Source organism: Diceros bicornis, chromosome 29 (genome assembly GCF_020826845.1).
Source record: "Diceros bicornis minor isolate mBicDic1 chromosome 29, mDicBic1.mat.cur, whole genome shotgun sequence".
NCBI lineage: Eukaryota > Metazoa > Chordata > Mammalia > Perissodactyla > Rhinocerotidae > Diceros > Diceros bicornis.
In genome coordinates, this window is record NC_080768.1 from 37,979,908 (window position 1) to 38,002,928 (window position 23,021).

At 41.4% G+C, this 23,021-nt stretch overlaps 1 protein-coding gene across 3 annotated transcripts in view; it reads right to left on the bottom strand.

The window, feature by feature from the left end:
• ZMAT4 (zinc finger matrin-type 4) overlaps window positions 1-23,021 on the bottom strand; it is a 326,969-nt gene that overhangs the window by 163,720 nt on the left and 140,228 nt on the right. The window lies entirely within an intron of this gene.

Here is a 23,021-nt window from a genome sequence, read left to right on the forward strand (position 1 = left end):
TAATCATCATTCTCTTTTTTTCTGTGATACACAAAAATAAAACTACGTGATGAAACCCTGAGGGGAAAAGCCAGACTCAGAACACCAACCAACAACCCTCCCAGCCCACGAGTGGAAGGAAACCAAGGGGAAATGCAGTAGGTTGACTGGAGCAGCAAGGAAACGATGGGAATCTGCAGGCAGAAGAAAACGGACTAATGCAAGCAGACACTGTTTACATCTGTCTCTAGCTGTGAGCGCGCGTGGACACACACTCATCCATGAGCATGCATGCACACTCCTAAGCTAGTCCTCCTGGTCCCCAACATACACACTCTCAATACAAGAATGGCTGATATATATAAGAAAAGGTTATCCAAAGAGCCAGAGGCCCCACCCCCCCACCACTGGGTCAGTGCCATTTCTTCCCCATTTGATTGACTCTGCCAAGTGCATCCTCACGCAGGGAGAAGACAGAGACGGAGAAACGTCTTCTCTGAATGTGGTAACAGAAGTCTAACTTGTTTAAAATGTGAGAAACTAACTGATGCTCAGGACTGCAGCCCTCAGAGCGTTGCCTATGAATGCCAAAGGCCCAGCAACCTCCTCGGTCTGGACAGAGAGGGAGGGGAGAATGAGCATCCATATTTGAGGCCCCAAACATGCCTCCTGATGGGAATCCTATTGTGAAGATTGGTTAGGTATAGTTGAAAAGGCTCTACTGATGCTCCACCTCAGGCACATCATGGGCTAATGAGAAATGGTGGACCAGGCGGAATCTAACCACCCTTTAAAATATTATTCCTATGGAAGAATAGGTTCCAAACTCCAGGCGATAGATTCACAAATGAATCACTGGAACACAATACCTTTGTACTTTGGTGACTACTGAGGAGGGCAGGGGCTAGATTTTTGCGCTTCATCTTGAAGAAAGCCTCTGCTGGTGGAGAAGAGGGGCTATGCTCCATTTGGGCAGTGAAACGTCCTGAAAATGTCACATCTGAAAATGCACTCTGATGATGATTGCTGTCACCCTCCCCTGTGCAAACTGCCTCCTAAAATCCCCGTGGGAAGCACGCCTTCACCTTGCACCCACTAAGACTATTCCCCAAAGAGCCAGGTTAGCTACCCTGCTTAGTTTGCATGTCAGATTTTCCTGTCCTCTGGGTTGTTGTTTATTCTGCACTTTGATTTTTCTGTACAAAAGCCACTCCCCAGTGCTCTCCTTCTCAACTTGCTGTCCGGCAGAGTTGCCCTGGGATAAGAACCAAGTGAAAATGGGTAGGCTGACCACTCTCCGAGACTTTACTTGGTAATATAATCCAAAAGGGATGGGGAGGGGAAGGGATGACAAAAGTATCCAAGGAGCCAGATGTGGTATCTACGGTGGGCCCAAGTCTCACAGGAAGTCAGGATGTAAAATTACTTTCTTGGCTTTTAGTAGGATTTGAAGCTTAATAGCTTGCACATAAGTATTGTGCTCTGTCAGCCTTCTAAAAAAAGTTTGATTTTGTTCTAACCTGTTTTGTAGATCAGTACATCACTGAACAATGTTTTAAGATGACATCTAGCTTTTTAGTTGTCTGACTCATTCACGGATATTTATTAATCATCTACTATATGCCAGGCATCAAAGATGAATAAGATATAGACCCTGACCTTCAAGAACTCGAGGTGAAAGGAGAGAGAATGACACATAACTGGGTCGGTTGATTTCAATACACTGGGATACGTTCTGAGTAGACAAAGGGAGGCACAGCAGAGAGACTAACTCTTCCTGAGAGAGCTGGGACCTTTGCAGAGGAAGAAATATTTTAGCTGGGCTGTGAAAGATGAATAAGGCTTTGCCAAGCATATGTGAAATATAGAGATGAGGAAGCAGATGACACAGTCCGGAAAAAGGAAGAAATTGTTGGGTCTCAGGGCAGGCCCCCCCAAGATGTGCCATAGCGGCATATTGATTATTTTGAGTTACAGTTACTTGAGAAACAGCTGGTGCAAAAAGGACATTCTGACCCTTCCGTCTCTGTCCCCCTGAAAGCCAGAAATAAATCTCTCATGTGAAAGGCATCCTCCCTGCCCCAGGAGGTAGAGAGACATCCTTATGTCCAGAGATAGAGAATTCAGGGCCGAGAAGGCTGTGTAAACAATTCTTCTTAGATTCTTCACTAATTAAGCACCCAAAGTGTAAGTTTCTTTGTCTTGTCAATTCCTCACAAATTTGTTGTTTCTTTTTCTAAACAGTATAAAAGCTGCCTGTCTTGGTCACTTGTTAGGTCCCGTTTCTACGAGACTTCCATACGCATGAAGTAAACTTGCTTTTTTCCCTTGCTAATCTGTCTTGTGTCAATTTAATCATTAGACCAGCCATAAGAACTCAAGAGAGGAAATTTCCCCCTCCTCGACAAAAAGAAGGACAGAAAGAATGTCAAGACCTAGAATGAGGAGGTAACCAGAAACTCTTAGCTCTCCACATCCGTCTACAACACATTTCTACTAACTGAAGGATCAGAGGTCAAGACTGCACCTCCTGTTTAATCTGTCTGTGTTTCCCATTGATAAAGCTGGAGTGACGACTCCTTTTCCATCACTACGTGACTTGCAAGTGGACCACTTTGTGGTAGACGGCTGCCTACTCAGGAGCAACGCCGCAGGGAGCACACTCAGGAGGGAAGTCATTTCAGAATCACCAGGCATTAGTGTCGCACTTCCCCACACCTGAAAGTGTGTTTATTCTTGCTAAGTCTCCTGGCAACAACTGAAAAGCATAGGTTTTACAATTAATTGTAAAGTGGCAATCAGGCCATGGGGAGAGCAATACGGAAGAGTTAGAGGGACTTATGTCTCATCGAGGCTGCGTTCACTTTCTCCGAAGAGGCCAGGAGGACCTACTTAGACACAAAGCTGATGTAACGTCTTTCCTGAGATGCTTCTTAAGTGGGGGGAGGGTAGTCTTTTGTTTTTCTCTTTGAGTGTGTTCGTATTAATCAGAATACACAAAGGTGCTGGATGTAAATGTCTCACTGTAGCATGTATTAGTGTGATACAACAGATAGATTCTCTCTAAGTGGGGTGCAAAGAGCAGTTGTCTGAAACCACAATGCTCAGTCAGAGACGCACAGGCTTTGCTGGGCCTGAGCAGTGGTCACAGAGGAAGACCCATCAAAGCATCCAGAGGTACATTGAGGATCTACTTTCAAATCATGATTACATTTCCACCTACTTTCAGAGACAGTGTTGCATTTAAAGAAACAGGGAGAATGAGAGGTAAGAGGACTTTACAAAATTAATGAACATTGTCTTGAATATGTGTTGTACACAGTTGTATGTTGTTTTATAATTTTTTGTTATACCATCTAAGCCAGGATACTCCAATTTGCATTCTGCTTTTCCTATCCTACTTTCTTTCTCAACAGACACTTATCATTGGTACTTCCCTAGATCAATCTTTTACCTGATTTCCATTACCCCATGATGTTTTTGACAGAGTTCATTATTATCTCAAATAGTATGCAGACTAAACGTGACAGACTAGCACTTTTGGAAATAAGGTCTTGCCTATTTCCCTCATTAGAACACCATTCTTGCACAGACTACCCAGATGCATCTGTCTCTGTGCAAACTCTGAAGGCTAATCATGTTGCCTTTATTTGGTCAAAGATGTTTTGTGTTAAAGCAGATGGACTGGAGGAAACCTACTCCAGACGTATTTTTCTCATTCATTCAGGGGTATCAAGTTCATGGGCTTTTCTAGACAAAGGGTTTCAGAAACTGTAGCCAGCCATCAATTATTCAGTCACTGATTAAGTACACTGTCAATTGTATAAAGCTCTTGTTTCTCAGTTTTCTCTCTCTTGACTTCTGGCCTTTCCACCATCTTACTGCAGATGGCTCTGTCACCAGAGGACAGACAATGCAAGAGAAAAGAGAGGAACTAGGAGTCAGGTAAGTGGTCCGAGTAGGCTGCTCTGTGCCCCATCAACGCGAATTATCTGCAGGTGGTTAAGGAGGTATTTTAGGGCAGAGGTCAACAAACTGGCCCACAGCCCAAATCTGGCCACCTGCCTGCTTTTTGTAAACAAAGTTGTATTAGAGCACAGCCAGGCTCATTTGCTTACGTGTCATCTATGGCTGCTTTTGTGCTACCACAGCAGAGTTGAGTAGTTGCATCAGAAACCACGGGGCTCGCAAAGCCCCAAATACTTACCTTCTGGCCCTTTACAGAAGCAGTGTGCTGACCCCAGTCTTAGGTGCTTGGGCTAGTAAGTTCAGCTTCTGGAGCACGTTCTGATTCAGGTGGAGGACTTACATTCTCTAGTGCATAAGCCCAGATTTTACACTGGCCCCCAAGAGGAGCATCATAAATGTGAAGTCCCCCCCAGGTCATCGAAGACAAGGAGAAAGATATTTTGGAAAGATACTTTTAACTGCAATTAAAAGAAAAGACCAAATCAACTGGCCAAAGGAATTTGATTTCTCATATAATAAGTCAAGAGGTAATTTAGCACTAGGGTTAGTTTTGTTAGTGGCTCGGCAGCTCAGCAAGGACAAGACTCTTTTGATCCTTCTGGCCTGCCATGCATAGCCTGTCTGATTTGTGCTTCAGGCTAACTCTCGGGCTGCTAGAGTTGTAGTCAGCTCATGGAGACACAACAGCAGTAGAACACTGTTTCCTTATGTCTAGTTTTAAGATGGAGCAGAACTATTCCCATAACTGCCACACCCACCCTCAGCTGTCTTGCCCTGTATCTCAGTAGCCAGAACAGCATCACATGCACATGTATGAAACCAATGACTGACAAAGACAAAAGCGACACTGCTGACTCCAATCATGACATGGCCCTTGATGCTGGAATGGATGTCTCTCTCCTGAAGCTTGTGGCTTAGCCGAGAAGGGTGGATGCATGAAAAAATTGGGGCTTTGCTAAAAGGAAAAGTGGAGAGAAGATGGATGTTGAGTAGGTAACTAACAAAGTCTGCTATAGATCGGCACAAATCTCTTTTCACCTCCGGAAGAATAACTCACAAGGCATGTCCAATTAGCGAGGAGCAATTTGTACTCTATGTATACAGTACAGAACTTTATATATACAGTAGAGAATACTTTCTATTTTAAAGATAAAATAGTTCCATGAACTATCACTACGAACTTGGGTACATCATTTTATCTCTCTGGACCTTAAGAGGTTAAGACAAGATGAAAATCCCTTCAAGGTCTGGAATACAAAAACTATTATTAATTCAACCTTGGGTATTTGAATAAATATTTTATTTATATGTTTTTATATTTATAAGCTGCATTTTTACACAAAGAATATGAGCTAACCTTAAAAAAAAAAACTCCTAAATACCAAAAGGGCAAAGAAGTAGTCGTGGGAATTGGTGCTAGTAGAAAATAAGGGAAGGAAAACATTACAGACAGAGGTATGGGGAGCAGGTAGAAATGCAAACTGTGTGTTCCTGGAGAGGTGCTTGTAAAAACTACCTAAAAACTGAGTTCTAAGCTCTCTGTGATTTGAAGCAAGAAGGGAAACACAGTAAGTTATAAAACTGACAATGTCCATGAGATAAAATCGCAATAATGATTCAGAGGAAGCATAGCTTTGCTTGATATTAAGACTTAAGATAAATTTCACTCGTCTCCTATTAAAGAGGACACTGCAATAAATATCATTCTTAGTATCAACATTTTAAAGTCTCCTATATTAGTTAAAATAACGCTAACTGCTGAAACAAACAAACCCTAATATTTCAATGCCTTAGCACAGTAAAAATTTATTTCTTGCTCACGTAACATCTGATGCTGGTGTTTCCGGCCTGTGGGTGGCCACGATCTTTCCATCTTGTGGATCCATCCTTCCCTAGGGACTCAGAACCATCTGCATTTAGTGAAAGCAGGGTTTCTCAACCTTGGCACTTCTGACATTTTAGAAGAGACAATGTCTTGTTGGGAAGGGCTGTCCTGTGTATTACAGGATGTTTACAAGTATCATAGGCCACTAAGCACTAAATGCCAGAAGCATGATAATCAAAAATGCCTCCAAATACTGCCAGTGTCGCCTGGGGGATAAAACTGCTCCTGGCTGAGAACTACTGAGTAAGAGGATGAGGAAAGAAAGAGTAAAGAAAGCACATCTCCTTTTTATTGACGTATAATTTACACACACAAATGGTCAGATCTTAAGTGGTCAGTTCAAAGAGTTTTGACCATTGTTACACCTGTGGATAATCACCATCCAAAACAAGATGTCAACCACTTTCCTTATCCAGGAAATTCCCTGCCACTCTTGTCTAGTCAATCCATCACCCCCTCCCAGGCAACTACTTTCTGATTTCTAGCACCATAGATGAGTTTTGTCTATTCTCAGACTTTATATAAATGGAATTATACAATATGCATTCCTTTGTGTTTGGCTTCTTGGCTCAACACAATGTTTTGAAACTCACCCACGTTGTTGCAATAATCAGCAGTCCCTCGCTTCATATTGCTGAACAGCATTCCATTGTATGAATACACCACAAATATCTTTATCTATTAACTGTTGCACACTTTCTTTTTAAACAATTTTTCCTGAAAGTGATGTGCATCACTGCTGTTCTCCTTTCATTGGTGAGAACTAGTACTGTGCCAATCTAAACGTAAGAAACGCTGGGAAATGATGTCTCCAGCTGGGCAGCCACTTGTCAGTGACAATTCTGTATTCTGGAAGGTGGAGCATAAATCTTTTGGAGGACAGTTAATTATCTCTGCCATATCTAGCATCCAAATAGTAGAGCTAGGTATTGCTTCTGGCCTTCAGGCTAGAAGAGGTAAAAGCTATTGGAAATGCTTGCATTACAAACATAGCAAGTTTTGAAATACAGTCTAAAAAACTATCAGCTATCCAAATATTTTACTAGTCAATCATGTTAAATAACAAAATAAACTCATACTGCAGTTATTTATCCACATGTTCTGCCTAATACTAAATAACCAATCACTATCCAAAGCAATAAGGAATTTTCAGCAAATGCATTGGTATTTTTTTGCACTTTTTTTCTTGAAGTCTCAATATTTTAAAAATAAATTATTTGGCATTGATGAGAATGTGATTGACCAGATATAACAGTAATATGTTTAAATAAGCATATTATGTTTAAAATTTGCAGACTTGTGATTCACAGAAGGCTCAACTTAAATTTCATATGATATGAGTATATGTGTTTTAACTTAAACTAAAAAGAAAAAAATAATCCATAATAATAGAAATGTAAATTGATTATTTATTATATGTATCCATGAATCAAAGCCCATATTCATGAATTCACGAATATTTTCAGAATAAAATCTTTCGCAGACCAAAAGGGCTAGCACTCTAAGAACACATTGAGAAAACTTCTGTTTAAATAATGCTGAAAGGTAAAACAGACTAGCATTCTCTGCTTTATTTTTACTAATGATTTAATACATAAAAAACCTCAATAAAAATACATAACAGTAAAATTGTGATTGAAGATGAGTTGATATAAATATATCCTTCATTTGGAAAAATGCACATATCTATTAGGATGACATCATATAAAGATAGAAATTTTTTATATAAGTACGTGAATATGCCATCATATGATGATCGTTTTTGATTTACCTAACCTAACACCTTCACAACACTTAATTCTCTATTGTCTTTAAAATACTTGATTTGTACACATTGTATATTTTTGTGTATGTGGGTTTCCAACCTGTGTTCCCTGAAAGGGTTCAGACCTAAGTGGGTACACGAAGGGTCTGACCTCTGAAGGTCCCTTAAGAGACCTGACAGGGGTCTCATAAGGATATAAGGAAACCCTGGGGAAATAGCTCCCCTGAAGGAAGGGCAAACAGATCTGGCTCAAAGACAAAGGGTCCTGATAAGAGTGCCTGCAACAGGAAGGTCAGATCCAGCAGCAGGTACTGGGAGGCAGGCAGCCCAGCAGGCAAGAGAGTGCAGGCTCAGGCATACAGCCAGCATCAGATAGAGCCAGAGAGCACACAGTGAGCATCCCAGGATTGCAGCCCACAGAAGTCCAAGCAGAAAAGAGGCACCTGACGTTACGACAGTCAGCCAGCAGGCAGGAGGGCCCAAGCCATTGGGCTGGATTCATGTCCAGGACTTTTATGCCCAGCAGGCATGGGGGCTGAAAGGACAGCCTTCTGTCCTAGAGTGGCCGCAAAGTCACCAAGAGGGGACTGGGGCAGAGGAGGAAGGACAGTGTAACAGCTATCCAAAGTATCCAGTGGTCCATGAAGTCAGCATAAGTCTTGAGGCAAACATGACAGGTGCTGGTTTTAAGAGCTGCGGGATAGACCTTCACCATCCTTTCCCAATCAGGCATGAGGCTTGCACGCCCCAGTTGCCTACGGGAAGAAGAGGGATGCAGAAGTCGGGAACCAGGGACACCTGCACAGGCTGAGCATGACCTCCACGCTTTTAACTTAAAAAAAAATTCTTAATACAGCTGAAATGAACTGACATTCTTTTATAAGAGCCCTGAATCCATCTTTGCAGAGGGAAAGTCATTACAGGGGGTTCAGTGGGCAGAATGGACCCCATTCTTGAACTTTAATTAGGTTTCCTATTGTCTTTGCAACAATCAAAACTCGGGTATATTTCACTGGTAGCTTAAAATGCCTTGAAACTCTATTATGTTCTAAATTGTCAAAAGTTGGTGCCAGAAAGAGGGTAACTGAGCTAATTTGCAATGCATGCCTAGTCATAATGTTAATTCACAGGACTCGTGTTAATAATATTATACACTTCAAAGTGAATCCTGTATATTCTACAGAATTAACTAGAGTTGTTCAGGGGCCTGTTAACAAGTTGCTGAAATGCAGAAGCTTTTGGATTTGTTGGGCAGTCATAGCCTATTAAACGTTGTGTCAGGCAATTTCAGGGCCAGGCAGAAGAGAATTGCTACTCTGTGAAGCCTTAGGCACCACTTTCAGATTTCATTAAGAATGACATATACACAGATTCCAAATGCCTATTACAGGTGGGCTCCATTTTAAGAACTATTTGTTGAGAAAGACAACCTTAGAACATGTCTAAATTAGCAGAAAGTGATTTGCTTCAGTAAAGGATTTTCTATTTACTCAACAGCTATTATTCATTCATTCAACAAATGTTTACTAAGCCTTCCTCTGAGTAAGGAACTACACTATGAGTAAGAGATGATCCTTGCCCTGAAGGAGCTGACACCCCTGCAGGCATATATTAACAATTAGCTAGTTCCAGGAGGTGACAGCTAAAAACAAGATTCTATGAACATTAAAATGACAGAGACACCATTTCCAGCAGGAAATTCAAGGAAAGCTTCACGGAGACGATGGTAGCTTTGCTGAGACTCAGAGATAGCAGGATTTTAGCATTTAGTGATTGCGCGTAGAAAAGATGAACAACCTAGACATGCGTAAAGGAGAGAGTAAAGAATGAGGACAGGAAACTATTAGGCACATGTGGGGCATGGAAAAGGGATCCGTTTGTCTGGGAGTGGATTTTGAACAAGAGGGAGGGAGTTGGAAACAGAATTGTAAAGGTAAGTTGGAGCCAAATCAAGAAGAGCCATAAATTCCAGGGTGAGGAACGTGTGATGGATTTGTTAGGCAATCAGGAGCCACTAAGCTTTCTGCAAAGAGAAAGAACAGGATTAACGCTTATTTGAGAGCAACATTTGCTTCTGAAATGCTGTGGGATCTTTCCTTCTACAAGGAAAGAAGATTGAGAGGAGCAATATCAGATAAAATTATGTCACCATAGTTTGGTAGAGAAGTGACAGGGGCCTGAACCCACATAGAGTTATACACCGCGTGTGTTTAAGCAGTAACGTCACATGTGCTATTGCCTGGAGGAGGCTCAACTGTGCTACACAAGACATGTCATGCTGCCCAAATCGAGCGTACATTTTCAGTTGAGGCTTCAGATAGGAGGAGGCTCTTCTTACTAAAAGAGTTTTTCAGGGGCCCCATCATCCTTGGCCTCACGGAAGATGCAGACACACACAACAGGTCAGAGGGATAGAACAATAGCATCGTGCTGCCACTGCCAGGGCTAAGAAAACACAGTTGTCAAAGACACATTTGCACAGGACCAAACCAAGACAGAGTTACTGATGAGGGTCTGGAGCAAGCGCTGGACACTCCAGAGCAGAACAGACTCTCTGGGGCAAGAGCAGTGGGACCCTCAGAGAAGAAGCTCTAGATAAGATCAGTTCAGAAACAGTTCCCCTGGTGTTGACAGCAAAGGTTACTCATCAATTCTTTAGTAAGGAGGAACTGTAGGCTGCTACGATAACTCACTGGCTATTCTTATGTGTAGTTGCACATAAGGCTGTAGGAAACCAAATATTGCTCCTTGTGGAAGGTAGATGTGATCATTCACAGAGTATCCTCTCAGTGCTACAAAGTACCAAGAGGAATAACCTCTCTAGATATTGGTATATATTAATTACCTGGATTGAGAGCAGCCTTCTGAAATTTAAAGTCAGGATTCCTGTGTCCAGAAGGTGTGTATTTGGAGGCAGGGCAAGTAAAATGGCATATTGTTATAGAGTTCCATGTTACCAAGGCTTACATGTTCCGGGACGAGCTACTCTTTGCAGTACCTTCAAGAACAGTAAGTGATGGCTCTAGGCGTGGATACATGAAGGAGAGGGGCTGAGTATGACCGAATGTTCAAGTTGGGATGACTGGGAAAACATTGATAATATTCAGATAATAGAAGTTGGGAAGGAAAAATTATTTGGGTAAGAAAACGATTTCAGTGAGAACATGTTGAGTTGGGGTGGGAAACCCAGAGCAAGATGCAGGCATTTGAAAGACAGAATGAAAGATTAGTAGATAATTAAAGCAAATTATCATTTACATACAGCTTTCTAGAACTATCTATCTCAAAAGTTTAAAATGAGGTACACTTTTAATTACCTTAATAGTATATTTGATATTAAATAGAAGATCATTTTACACATTTTTACAGTAATAAGCAAAAAACAATACTTTATTTAAGAAATTGTAAAGTTCTAGAATGTCCCTCATTCTTGGATTAGTCAATACTCTTATTGAAATAACATTATCATTGTAATAAAATTTTAGGATGTAACAGTTGCTAATAATTTAACCTTTAGTAGAAGTACTGGGTGTTTTAAGATATTCTGAGCTTCAGGTGTGCTTTTTTTCATAATTAAGAGCCATAATTTGCCAAACATTATTGGTGTTTATCATTTTTAGGAACACAGAACCAAATCCTAATTCCAAGAATTAATGCATGGTTTGTGTTTCTGTCTTACGACTTTTTCTCCCCTATTGTCCCTCAGATGTGCTGACTATTGGAATTAATAATTTTAAGTCACTCCAGAAACAGAATTTATAAGATAGGTTCAAACTGCAAGGCAGCCAACCAGCTCCCCTGTACTTAAAGCTATTTGCATAATTGTTTTCTGTCTCCAAACTCAAAACAAAACAGAACACACCTAAACAAACTCTTGAAACCAAGAAAATACCAGTCCATTATATCACTAGAATATTCCACTTCACAAAGACAGAGACTTTGTTTGTTCTCTGCATCCTCAATGCCTAGAACAGTGTCTGGCATACAGTAGGTTTCAGTAAATATTTGCTGAATCAATCAATCGATAAACCTCAAAGTAAAATTTTATTTCTCAATAGACACATTTTTGGCATTTTAGACGGGACTGTTCCTACCTGTGAAATATTGCCCTGCATGTTGCAAGACACTTAGGATCCCTGGCCTTCTCCCTCTCAATGCCAGTAGACCCCGAAAACGCTCTCACACATTTTCAAATGACCAATAAGAGGAGGTACTAGCGCCATTTCAAGACTCTGTATGTGAAATGTGTAATTTATTATAGGCATCTGCCTGTGAACCACAACCAAGTTCATGAGACTCTGCAAAATACAAGAAAACAAAATCTGGAATATTTGAGTGTAGACTTGGATGATTTCCACATGAAGAAAAAATGCCCACTGCTAAGAAAGTGCCCAGTGTCCCAGGAGAAAGATTCGGAGTTAGAAGGGTACCAAGTGGAGACAAAAAGAGTAGGAGCAGCCTGCTAGCAGGCTCTCACATTCAGGAAGACCATGGCCATCAGCCCTCTCTCAGGAGAACATGTTCACCAGTCTGCTCTCCCCACAAAGCATGAACAGGCTTATAGTGACAGTCAACGGAGAGGCAGGATTCACTCTACGTTATACAGCAAACTTTCCAGAACACAACTATTCCATAAGGCTACAGATAGCTATTGCAGACGCCAACCTTCAAAGTCCCCTACCAAAATAAATCTGAATTATTCCAAAATTTAAGAAATCTTTAAAGACATTAGCATAGAAATTAAATTTCTTGCAATAATGCTCTCTTGTTTGAATTTGGCAGCAAATATTTTTTGCTTTGAAGTTAAATGATTGTGCAAAGATTTTTAAAAATATCCTAAACATATCATAGGGGCTCTATATCGATTTTGGAAATAAAACAATGAAATCAGTATCTATTGTGACCTAAAAATTACAGAGCCTGTTGAGTGTGATTTTTGAAGAACATAAACTGTTTCTAGCTCTTTCTTGGGAGAAGGCCCATGACTAGATGACAAAAAGGCTGGTCTGAGGCTCGGCTGACTCAGCATTTAACTGACTGAGCATGTGACAGTCAGTTAAATCACTCACTGACTCTGATGTTCTAGGCAGAAACTCTACCTTATCATTGCTCAAAACTCCAGATTTAATGTATAACAGAGAAACAGTCAAGTTGTATAAGTGGAGTTATAGTAAGGAATTTTTGGTGGTGATAAATCTGAGAATAAAGATACTAAATACTCAACACTTATCACAGGGCTTGGCACGTATTTGGGGTTTACTAACTATTTGTTGAATAAAGGAATAAAATAGATGACCTTAGCCACACAGGAAATTTAAGTCATATTCAATAGCTTCTATTTACAGAGGACAAGATAGTGTTCCATACATTTTATAAGGCTTTCCATCAAAATGGTTACATATTCATTTTTGGTTCTCACAAGAGCAATAGCCAATTATCTAAGAAAAGATACTCATCTAGAATAGTCCATTTTCAGACAGTGCCAGCATTACTAAAATACAGGATATGAGTTAGAAACTTGATAAAAATGTTAGAGAGCTGGTTTCAGGAATTTAACCCACTGTAAAGCCTGAGGAAACACATTTTGTGTTGTAGCCACTTTTCCACCTCTCCTCACAGAGGATGGACATTCCCGCAGCCGCCGTCATGATTTGCAAAGCGTAGTGCTCAGCACATACACATAAAGCGGTGAGTTCAGTGTCTCTCTAGTAAGATGCTGCAAACAAAGGCTTACGGACATTTAACCACAGGCACCACTACAATAGTGCCTGAACAGCATGCTGGGAAGGGAGCTGGGAAAGCATCTTCCTTTTACGGAAAATGAATCAGGCACAGAGAGTCTGAGTGACTTGTCCCAGGTCACACAGTAAGTTGGTAGCTGAGATGAGACTAGAAATCAGGAATTCTTAAAAGCCAAGAATCTCAGATGAATATGGAGGAACACAAATAGAAAAGATGAGAAAAACAGCAGTGTATAGGGTGCTTCTACCATGCAGAGCAGCAGAGACATGATAAAAGATGCACCTTCCAACGGTTCAGACCAACAGTCCATCAGGTGGAATGAGGAAGAGTCTGCCTCACCTCACCTGAGCTCCCAAGGATACTTCAACCACAGTGGCCTCGGGAACACGGTGAAGGAAAGCCACCACAAGAGTACCTCTGCTGGTTGAGGGCCTGAGTCCAACAAAACATGTAAGCCTACTGGTGAAAAAGGCCTACTGGTAAAACTTTTGCTGGCCTGCTGCAAAGGACCCACCGTGAAAATGCACAGGACATAGAGGGAGGGACCCTGTTGACTGCCTTATACCAACAAAGAGGAACAAACTTCAGTCAGGAAATGGCGGGCACTTTCCCTCAGTTTTGGATATTACCCTGAAGCCTTTGCTTCCCTGGCATTGCTCTTTTCATATCTTTCAGCCGTTAAGTTTTAGCTAACAATGTCAAAGTAGCATCCTGTGATTCTCATTCATTCAATAAATATTCATTGACCACCAACTGTGAGAAAAGTACAGTACAAGCACTGGGGCTACAAAACGATAAGGCATGATGCCGCTTAGGAGGAATGTACAGCCAAGTTAGAGAAAAACGGTAAAAACAAAAAGTCATGAAAATATCTTACAATACATAACAAGTTATAGAAGAGGAAATGGAGGCAGCCCCCAAGAAGGAGAACAGGGCAAGACTGAGGTACTAGTATGAGCGAGGGAAATATCATGAAGGAATGGGTTTTGCAGTTTAGAAGGATCCTCTGCCAGCTGTGTGCGAGACGGGCAGGAGGGAAGAAAGCAGGACATGGAAACCAGAGGGGCAGTGATTGGAGGAAACAGGTCAGAGGGGCTAAGCAGATACAACAGATGGGACTTATTTATGGACTGAAAGTAGGAGATGAAAACAAGAATGACTCCAGGGTGTCTGGCTTGGGGCCTCATTTACCTCAACTGGAAATACAGGGAATGGGTTTAATGCTGACTGGACATAAATAGTGCCTATGGCACTCCAGGATGAAGAGATCCGTACAGCGTTTAGGTACACAGGTCTAGAAGCAGGAGGGAGGTCTGAATTGGGTAGACAGGGTGGTGACTGAAGCCATGGCAGCAAATGAAAGAATACAGAGAGAACACTTGGGAAGAGAAGAGATGGGAGCCAAGGATGGGATCTCTAAACATGTTAGAATTTAGGAATTTAATGGAAGGCAAGCCATCAAAGGAGAATAAAAAGTCAGAGAAATAGAAGGAGAAAGAAGAAAAGTCATAGAATCCAAGAGACCAAAAGTTTTTTTAAAAATATAAGAATAGTCATTGGTGTCATATGCTTAGATCAGGTGAGAAAGGACTAAAATAGTCGCACTGACACTGGTCATTAGCAGCTCATTAGTGACCTTGGCCAATATTTCAGTGGTGCCCATTGGCCATGTGGGTGGGAGATAATGAGGTGAGAGGCCAGCATCAACGTGCTCAAGGAAAGGAAGTGAGGTTGCAGGGAGGTCTGATTATACATCCTTATAAACATAGATATAGAAATAGACAGATCTAGATATATCTTTCTATATATAGATATAGATTGTGGAGAATGACATGAAGTCTTAGCTCTGTAACTTTCAAATTGTATGATATTAAGCAAGTTATTTCATCTATCTTATCCTCAGCTTAATTTTTTTAATGGAGAGAATAATAGTACCCACCTCAAAGGCGTACATGAAAGAATGTATGTAAAACATTCAGCTTAGAGTCTGGCACACTGGATGCCCTTGGTCATTAATATTACTAATATTAATATTTTTTAATGCTAGTTGTTACTGCTACTACCATTATTGCTACTACAGCTAGGACATTGAAGGCGTTGGCCAAAGACTGGCCCAAGAGAGCCCTAAAAAAGCACTGCAAAGAGATGAGTGTTGGCTGGGTTGAGGAGAAAAGAGCTACGGGCTTGGACCTATGGATGCGGTAAAGAGAAGGCATTTCAGGAGTCAGGAGTCGGAGAGCTAGAGGAATGGGATGCTGTGATGAAAAGTTTATACGTTGCACTTTAATACTTGAGAAGAGGTTTAGTGCCGGGTAGTCTCAAAGGAGTATGACAAGGGCAGTGGGAGCTGAACTGGAATAGAGACAAAGATCGTTCATTCGTTCTCAAGGAACAAACGCTTCTCGAGAAATGACTATGTGTTGTTTGGGAAGCTGGAGACACACTTTGAACAAAGTTGGAACCCTGCAGCAAAGCTTTGAGGTTAGGAGGCAGGACGGCTGTCCCCACAGGCGTGACAGTTGTTCTAGGTGGTGGCTAGCCAGCAGCGAGCAGACCGTACACTCTGCGATGGAAGGGCATAGAGGATAAGGCCGTGGATTACAGCTGAAGGAGAGCTGGAGGCTGACGCAGATGGATAGAATGAACCTGGAAGTAGGAGGGGTTTTGCACGAGGGTGGAAAAGTGGAAGAAGCAAGGAGGAGCTAGGCAGGTGATAACCCTGCTTCTACACCGCACGGCCACGGGAGCCAGCAGAGTCCGCTCAGTTAGGTGGAGGAAGGAAAGTGCCCTCCACGTGGAGAGAGTTTTCAGTTCAGTGAAAGAGGTGTGACTGAGCGCGAAGGCTGGGAATCTGGCCCTGGGCGGTGCTCTGCTCCACGGGGTAGGACAGGCCCAGGTCTCAGGGCCAGGTGCTTCCCAGGACCTACAAAGATACCCACACAAAAAAGGAAAAAAATTGGCTCCAAAACAGGAAAAGAAAACTGCAAAATCGCTATTACTGAATGTTTAATTAAATGTATAGAAAACATTATTATGTCAACTTCATTAATTGTTAAATTTAGTGCTCATAAAAATTTCATTACATTTAGAAAACAATTTGTATGTTAGATTTCCACACGTTGCAAGAACCCCTGAGTAAGCACGATGGTTGTCGACAAATCGCAGTCAGTGTAAATTAAATTAGTTTCTCCTAACCAAGTAATTTTAAACATAAAATTATTATAATTCTTCCAAATTTTTATAATAAAAACATATTTAATGTGGAATGTGGGTGGATGTTAATATATTTGACATAACATTTGAAAATCTTCCAGCGGCCTACGACAGGTATCCCAGAGAGTAAGAAGGAGGCATCGGGGCAAAGGAAGGAGCCCTAACTAGAATCTTCTAGTAACTTCCACACTCTCTCCAGCTCAGGGATTCTTAACCTATGTGTGCCTTAGACGCCTTTGGTAGTCTCATGAAGCCTAGAGACCCTTCTCAAAATAACATTTTTAAATGCATAAAACTAAATGCACAGGATTATAAAAGAATCCAGTTGTAGCAAAATGCAACGATCAGAATATTTAACGTTTTTGTAATAAAAAGATAGAGTAACATATGCTTCTTTACAAAAGAACAAGACTAGTTTCATTTCATAGTAGTGATGAGCATAAATGATATTGCAAGATATCTTCAACAACAGTAATGTGATTTTAAAATACTGGTGGTTTTTATTAGTGTCAGACATTAGGAACTGCAAATATTACTAGGATTTGTTGCTCATATTTATAATTGAAAGAAATATTAAAGTTCAAGATGTTAGTGCACATAAAGGTGTAATTATTTTCCATCTAAGTTCACAAATCTCTAGAATTCTAGCCCCAGATCCCTTGGAAATTCATGGATCCCTGGTTAAAAAATTGTGCAGTAACTCCCATGCAAATGAGATGAAGAGACGGGCAAAGGGTAAAGGAGTGAGAAGTGGGGGCAGAAATGTGCTTACCGGACTCACAGGGACCTCAGATTCAAAAGTGCTCCCCCAAATTTTCATTTCCTCCCTCTAATCTACTGCATACGTTCTGGCAGAATCTGTTTCAGTTGGTTTTTGGTTTTATCTCCTTCAGCAAAACCTCATTTGCACAGCACCGGCCTTTGACAAATACACATACATCTACACACACACACACACACACACACACACACATACACACATCCCTCAAAGTTTGAAGACAATTTCACAAACTGGGGGGAGAAACAAAGAACAAAATATAAAAGTCAGTAATTAGGGTTTATAAATGACATAATATAAAATTTGGTAAAGGTTGTGAAAATTCAGAAAAGATGGACATAATCACAGAACATGATAACCTCGCTAGTTATTACAGCTGTATCAACTAAATAATGAAATCTCACTTTTACCTACCAAATTATCAAAGATTAAGAAGATATATAATACCTCATATTGGTGAGGATGAGCTCAAGTGGACACTTTGATACTGGGACTATAGAGCAGTCCATCTTAGCGGAGGGCAGTCGGGCTACGTATATCAAAAGGCTGTGAATGTGCATAGACTTGAACATAGCAATGCCACTAGAAGGACTTTATTCTAAATAAATACCTGTACAAGTGGAGAAAAATACAGTGAAAAATTTGGAATAACATAAATTTCCATTAATAAGAGGCTGATTAAATAAATTTCAGAATATTTATTCAATATAATGTTAAAAAGATACAGCATTGGGGCCGGCCCGGTGGCGCAAGCGGTTAAGTGCGCGCGCTCCGCTGCGGCGGCCCGGGGTTCGCTGGTTCGGATCCCGGGCGCGCACCGACGCACTGCTTGGCAAGCCATGCTGTGGCGGCGTCCCATATAAAGTGGAGGAAGATGGGCACAGATGTTAGCCCAGGGCCGTCTTCCTCAGCAAAAAAAGAGGAGGATTGGCGGATGTTAGCACAGGGCTGATCTCCTCACAAAAAAAAAAAAAAAAAAGATAAAGCATTAAAAATGATAAGATATATCTGTTAAGTGTTAAAAAAGAATTTGACTGAACTTTTTATTACACTAAAAGCAGGACACAGAACATTATCTATACTGTGACCCCATTTCTGCCAAAAAAAGTGTATGTAAATATATGTATATAGTTTATATATAGCTCATATTTAAGTATTATATAAAGCTTACTTATAAATGTTATGTGTATATATACATACATATGTGAGATAGAAATGTATATATACATATAGAGAGAAATGCAACTATCAAAATATTATATATAATATATATATATTTTTGTAGTTACATCAAAGTAAAGAAATCTGAAAGGATTTGTACCATACTGTTAACAGTGATATCTCTCTGGGGTGGGATTTTCATTTTCAAGTAAATAAGTAAACAAATAAAACACAATAGAAAATAAAAATCATTGTATAGCGCTTTATAATCAGAAAGGGAAATAATAGAGATATTTCTGTTTGACAAAAAAGTAACCTGGTTTCTGTGTTTGACCAAGGTACATTTCTTTGAAAGGAGCCTTTGAATCATCGAGCTTTTTCTCTACTCAACAAGAATCCAAGGCTTTAAAACACTTGTTTAATTGGGTCGTTTCAGTTAACAGCTGAAAGCAGTAACCCGCGATGACAGCTGAACAGGAGCTCCCTTCCTGATTACTTCCTCATGGCCCCAAGATGTCAGGCAGAAGCCCAGACAGCTGACTCGAGGCTCCTCTGGCTGAGGGTGCCCACTAAGCATTTCCTGTGAGCCAGGAAGTCTGCTTGAAAAGTTAATGATGTTCTGCAGAGACAGAGGTCTGGCTAAAACCCAAGCATTGTTCTCTCATTCATTTATTCACACACATGTACTAAGAACCCACTGTGTAAAAGGACTAATGTAATCCCCACCCTTTTGGACCTGATCAATGAGAGAGGGAAGCCTGGGTATACAGGAAACACACACGTATATGTCATAAAACAGCATGCTAAGGGGGTCATGGGCCATGGTGGTCTTCATGGTGCAGGCGCTATTTGAGCTGGACCATGAATGAGGAAGGGACTTCTCAAGGCAAAGAAGGGGGAGAACAGGCGTTTTGAGAGAACAACTTTCAAAAAAATAAACAAGGCTAACGGTGAACGCTTCCAGGAATGAGGAGCATCTGATTTGACATGATCTTAGGGTTCACCTGTCCGAATGCCAGGAGCTGAGCCCAGAAGGTTGACTGGAATGGGATAATGAAGGCTCATTAAGGGACCCCTTGGCGAAAATCCCCTTCCTAGGACCTAAGACTCCCAGACACTAATGTTAAGATGTTTGTTTCTTGTGGGAAGCAGGAAGGACTGATTTACAGATTGTGCCTCTGTCCTGGGCTCTTAATCCAGATACTCCAAGGACTCTGGGCCCCTACCCAGCAGACATATAAGGCAAGCCCACTCCAGGTTGGGAGCTAAGAGGTGGAGCAAGGAGACAGAGATGCCACAGGGCATGACCCATCTTCAGTCCCCAGCTGGATTAGTCATCATGCTCAATTCCTTCTGTTTCTATAAAATATAAGGGACACTCTGCTTGTCAGCATTCCAAATGAGGTAAAAGATTAAACGTGATCAGATGTATCCAAGGACTCACCATTTCCATCCTAAGTAAAAGAATACATGGGATCAGATCCGTCTCCCCACTTCCAGCCCTCCTTGGTGTAGTTGCCTAGTCCTGCTCAGCTGTAACTCATGTGTCTCTCCAATGAATCACTGAGCAACACCCACCCTGGATATAGGTCCCCCTGTACAGTTCAAGAATTGCATCTCCATGCAGGGGCATAAAACGACGGACACTACCTCTGGCTGGGAATGAAGGGAGGGGGAAATCCTGCAGCCAGTCTCTGCCCTTGGCATCTTGCAATTCCTATCTAATTTCGAACAATACTGACAAGCGAGGCAAGCCCTAGTTTCACAGCCCATAGGAGGGACGACAGGTGCTCTGTCCAGATGTTTAGGTTTTATCCTACAAGAAAATGCATCATCAAAACTGTATAAAGAGAGTGGGGACAAGATCAGATCTAGATATAAGAAAAGCAATTCTGGTGACAAAATTTCTAGGCTGGATATAAGAAAAGAGACTCAGAACAAGAGACAGGTCAGGAGGCAGAGGCATCAAGCCAAATGGGAGTTGATGAAGGCTTGATCTCATTCTGAAACAGTAGGAAGGAACGGAGATGAGGTGAACAGGGTCAGACAGGGCAGAATCACAGGATCTGGATGTGGCAGGTGAGCAGAGCGAAATCTAATTCAATAGTTTTCAGCCTGAGAAAATGGAAGACATTTGGTATTATTAAATCATAAAAGGACATATAGGAGGGGAAGCAGGTTTTTGTGGGGAGAAAAGATAAGTCCACTGAGGTGTGATTATTCTACTGAAAACACCCAAAAGTTCACAATTCTATGACCATAGAGCTCTATTTTTAATATATAAAAGCAAACTGCAGGACAGTAATCCAAGCGAGTGGTATATTAAAACATCTTCCCCACACTCACATAATTGCACTTCCCAGAATCGAGAGATATTTCTTCATGTTTAAGAGAGTGGTATACATGTGGGGTGTGTGTGTATATAAAATATATAATGGAATATTATTCAGCCATAAAAAAGAATGGAATCTTGCCATTTGTGACAACAGGGATAGAACTTGAAGGCATTATGCTAAGTGAAATAGTCACACAGAGAAAGACAAATACTGTATGGTCTCACTAAATGTGGAATCTAAAAAAACAAAAAAAAACAGGCTCATAAGTAAAGAGAATAGATTAGTGGTTGCCAGAGGTGGGGGTCAGGGGAGTGTGTGAAATGCATGAAGGGAGTCAAAAGGTACAAACTTCCAGTTATAAATAAATAAGTCATGAGAATGTAATGTACAACATGGCAACTATAGTTAATAATACTGTAGTGCATATGTGAAAGTTGCTAAGAAAGTAGATCTTAAAAGTTCTCATCACAAGAAAAAAAATTCTATAAATATGTATGGTGACAGATACTAACTAGATTTATTGTGGTGACTGTTTTGCAATATATACAAATATCAAATAATTATGTTGTATACCTGAAACTAATATAACGTTGTATGTCAATTATGCCTCAGTTAAAAAAAAATATTCAGTGTTCTGAGCAAAACAAAAGACTTAAGCTTATCAGTCATTTGCACCTTAGTGTGAATGAGCTTATAAGGTCATTTCTCAAGCCAAGGTTTTGGAGGAGAGGTGAAGAGAGTGTCTGCAAGTCAAGCACAGTGGCCCTGAGAGGGAATGAAGGCACAGAAGGAGGACCACAGGCAGCATGTTCCTCACTATAGGATAGTGCCAGGAGCCAGAGCTGCCAGGCCACATGGCCCCATTTCCACCTTTCCTATCCCTCAGGTCATCAAAACCACTGTCCTTCAACCCCATGTGCCAGAAGGTAAGAAATACCATTCGGTATTGTTTTATTGCATATACAGTAGTAAAATGCACAAAATTACAGCTGATTTTATCCTCTATCACTACTTTGACAGTAATCAGCTAAGCTTCCCTTGCACAACACACTCCTGTTTGATGTCACCTCCTAAATGTCTTAATAGCTCCTCAAAGTCAACGTGTCTCAACTAAACTGGTCCTTTTCCAGGGTTTCCTCTCGTGTGCAGCTTTTATGTCTACTGCTGTGTAACAAACCAAACCAAAACTTAATGGTTTAAAACCACAACTAGTTCCTATCCAGTCCATGATTCAGCAGGTCAGCGACCCCAGCAGGGCTCAGCCGAGTGGTCCTCCTGGTCTGAGCCAGGCTCTCCTGCTCTCCACGTTGGCAGCCAGCTGGTTGTTGGCTGGCGCTGGCTGGTTGTTGAGGGTTATGATGGCCTCCCCCGGGAGGCCCATACCTCTCTCCACATCTTCCACATGCTCTCCACACCTCCCATCCTCCAGTCAGCTGGCCCACATTGGCTGCATGAGGCCAAGAGCATCAAGGGTCTGAATGCAAAGCACATGTGTGTTCATGGCTCTACTTGTGGTGCGTTTGCTACCGTTCCACGGGCCAAAGCAGACTGTGTAGTCAAGCCTGTCAGGTCGGGAGGATAATACCACAGGGTGTGGGTATGAGGAGGTGGAAACAAACCAGGGCCTTTACTGCAATCAGTTCTCCATCACTGAAGATGTTCGCCTCAACCCCTCTCCTATCTGTTCACTTCTAATCTCCACCTCTTCTACCCCAGTCCAACGCGCCTAAACCTCCACAATAGACTCCTAACAGTCCACTCACTCCCCCTCCGGGGCTTCCTTTAATCTTTTCTCCACATTGCAACACAGTGATTTCTAAAAGCCAAATCTGACATTTCAGTCTCCTGGCTTAAAATTCTTCAGTGGATTCTCATTGCACTTAAAATAAAGACCAAACCTTTTTTAAATGGCTTTTCAGTAGAGTGCTGGATCATACACATAGGGTCACACCTGTTGTTCCAGTGTCTTTATTAATAGCGCCCTTTCACTTTCACAAGTGTCCCAGTTTGGATGATAAATTACACGTCACCCTCCCCCTAGAAACTGTGGTCTGCTTCCTGCGTAGTGATGCTTCCAGCCTCTGGTACACCACACCCTGCTTGTTCTGCCCCAGCCATGTTCACCTCTCTCCCTCCCCAAACTTTCATAAATGCTGTTCCCTCTCCCTGGAATGATCTTGCCTGACTTCTTTA